Genomic DNA, 3,550 nt, shown 5'->3' on the forward strand with positions numbered 1-3,550 from the left:
AAAACCCTCTAGTTTTCAATAAAATTAAAATATACACTCATAATCCATAAAAGAAAATGTATAATTAAAATGTAAATCACATATTATGGAAGAAGAACCATGACCAATCAGAATTTGAAAAAAAAAATCTTTGTAAAACTAACAAAATTGGTTTGAAAACTGAGAAATATTTAAGAATAAATACATAATTTGTTTTCAAAGATAAGTAACACCTTTTGGAATTTGTTTCAGACAAATTCATATCTAGTAGACAATGAAATTTTATTTCACCCGCTATGAGGTCATACTCATAGCATGCCTTAGGAAACATTAGTACATTTTAAGGAATTTAAATTCCATATACACTTAAAAATTTGATGTAAGTTTTGATTCTTCTTTTGCACAATTTTGGTACAAATTCTGATCTATCATGAATCTCATTTCTGCAATGACTGTACTTGATGATAACCAAACTCATGAACACTTGTCCAAATATGAAGTACACCTTATGTGATCACTCATGATTTCACCCACATGTAAATTTAGCTTCTACTGTAATTCGGGCATTGTTTTCAGAGCAATGAAAAGAAAATAGTATGTGGGATAAGTAAGGCATTCTCATATCAGGTACATGGTTCATAGATAAAATGTACATAAAAATGCATTGCAATGCTCTCAAAACCAGAAAAAAAAAAGATGTTTTCAAGGCAATGCTGATAGAAAGTATCTAACAACAAACAATGTTTGAAAATTCAAATATATTATAGGTAGATAGATAGGTCTTCAAATACCCCCAGAAACCCACATAATGTTGCATTTAAAATTGGTTTATCTCCAAAAGATCTTTTTGAAAATGAGACAGTTCTGTTCCTGTTAGAATCCCACATCTCCTCCAAAGATAATGAGCATCAAATTATCATCATATGGTATTTGCTTCAAATGTGAAAAGGTATCTCTGGTCAAATAAACTGTCCTTGCTTCAACTGCAGATAAAATCCTGTTTGATCCTGACAAACAAAACACAGAGAAGTTGACTACTGAGTTTTGCCATGACAAGGTAAGCAGTCATTTATAATGCTTGCTTCATAAAATGATATATGTCAGATATTCTGGGCTAGAAGGCTGAAGATGGATTATTCAACCTTATATAGAATATTTGGGGGAATTGTCCAGTCAGCCAGATTTCTCTGTCATTTCCATAGTTCTGGAAGTTACTTGCCTCTATTACCTACATACTCAACAATATTTATTTCTTCTTAAGCATCTCATGGGTTTATAGACTATATTAACCATAAATTTTCAGGACTTAAGTTTTTTTTATGCCCAAGAAGATTTTTCTAGGTTAGTAATGCAAGTTATGATAGAAAATGAGTTAGGTACAGAACTCTGAAGTCACCAAAATAGGATAGATAATAGTTAATTTATCCACATTTTTGAATACATGTGAAATAGATATTTTAATGTAAACCTTGCCTGATAGTCTTCATAATTGTTATTATCTAGTATGTATAATTATTATTAAAGAAATAACCTTTTATTGGACAAAAAGAGGGATGTATGCAGTTCATGTTTTTGTGCTCTGTGGAATGATTATCTTTGTATTATTAAAATGCTGACTTTCTTTGCTCCTATATCTTTTGAAATCTATATATTGGTATTATAATATGTATTAAAAAATAACTCCTGTTTTAAGTTTGTAAAATCAATGCTCATCATTTGATACGTTGCGCTGGTCCTAGGCGGACGTGGAGCTCCTTGCGCCTCATTTCCTGCTCCCGTTTTTTTCTCCGCGCGCCAGCAGGATGGCCCACAAGCAGATCTACTACTCAGACAAGTATTTCGACGAGCACTATGAATATCAGCATGTCATGTTTCCCAGAGAACTCTCTAAAGAAGTACCCAAAACTCATTTGATGTCTGAATAGGAATGGAGGAGACTTGGTGTCCAACAGAATCTAGGATGGGTTCATTACATGATTCATGAAACAGAACCGCACATTCTTCTCTTTAGACGACCTCTTCCAAAAGAACAACAGAAATGAAGTACAGCTGGGATCATATAATCTTTCAAATCTTATGTATATGTGTATATAGGGTAGTATTCAGTGAATACTTGAAAAATGTACAAATCTTTCATCCATACCTGTGCATGAGCTGTATTCTTCACAGCAACAGAGTTAAATGCAACTGCAAGTAGGTTATTTTAAGTTGTTACAAATTGTAGTTTTTTCTTAATATTTACCTGTTTTGTTAAATAAAGTTTTTATATTGCATTAAAAAAAATCAATGCTCATCATTTATTCTCTTTCTTGTCAAGAAAGATTGATCAGTCAATGGTTGGGCAGAAGAGAAAACAGAGCCAAACTTCCACCTGCCAGAGGAATGGGAGAGTGATGAGTAAGAGTGTTAGATAATAGAAAGGTCCTAGAGACATCATGAAAGAAAACACATGAAGGCCAGAGAGCCAGACCAATATAGAAATGTAAGTGTATCAGCGATTTTGGCTGGATTGTAGCCAGGTAAATTCAGAGTATTAGAATACATCAATGACTGCCTAGATTTTGTGCTGCAAGCTTGGGTGAAAAAAATATTTGATATTAAAAAATTATCATGCTATAGATAAATGTCATTTCAAATCCTTAGTAACACTAAATGGTAAGTAGGTTAGGAGTTGAGGGTTTTCAGTGATCACTATGCTGCAGATGAGCTCTACTCGGTAACCACTAATGTGTGGCCTTGAACAACTTACTTTTCTTTCCACTTGACTGATGAAACAAATATCCTCTAGGATTGTTTAGCACATTCAATTGGATAATCTATGTGATAAATTTAGGGTCTTTCTTAGACCATTTCAAATACTGATCTAACACTTCTGTATTTTTTAAAGGGACTTCTCATTGATACACATTAAAACAACAGCATTATCTCTAAACAACCATTTTGTGATGTTATCTGAAGTATTAGAGCTAACAACTCTGCATACATTTATGGCCTTCACACTTTGATTGACAGGAAAGAGAAATTAATATGTAATAGACCCTAGCATTTTATATTGACTGAAGCAGGTGTCTTACATCTAGATCATCCAACACACTGCTTGCACTCTTTCTCGTGTACTGTAATATAACTGTAAATCCTTCATATTCTTGGGCTTCATAGTGAGCTCATGGGCTGCTTGAGTCACGGGTACAAATAATACAACTGTGTTCAGCGATGCAAATTCTCCTGGGTGCTGATGCATTACTTCTTATATGAATTGTCTGCTTCAAAGGAAACTGCATTAAAATGGTCAAAGCCCATCCTCACTTGTAGGTAGGAATCACTCCTTTCTTCTGTATTACATAAAACACAAAGTTATAAAGTGACATCACAACAGAACCCCAGGAGAGGAGCAAAGCCTCATGAGGATTACACAGGAAGAAGTATGGGAGCTTTGGACAACAATGTGGAAAACTGTCATAATCATAGCTGAGGCTCATTCAGCAGCAGAGCAATGACATTTTTCATACCTTCCTTTCCATTCTTCTAAGCTTCCATAAAACTTTACAAGCTTGATGAATAACTTAAGATC

General features: G+C 33.8%; 1 pseudogene across 1 annotated transcript; it reads left to right on the forward strand.

Moving 5' to 3' along the window:
* The first annotated feature begins 1,781 nt into the window (after nt 1-1,781).
* On the forward strand, nt 1,782-2,021 carry LOC308416811 (cyclin-dependent kinases regulatory subunit 2-like; annotated as a pseudogene). Its single transcript has one exon. The product of its transcript is annotated as a cyclin-dependent kinases regulatory subunit 2-like (transcript).
* Nucleotides 2,022-3,550: the final 1,529 nt, after the last annotated feature.

This window comes from Micromys minutus (assembly GCF_963924665.1).
Source record: "Micromys minutus genome assembly, chromosome: 1".
NCBI classification, from domain to species: Eukaryota; Metazoa; Chordata; class Mammalia; order Rodentia; family Muridae; genus Micromys; species Micromys minutus.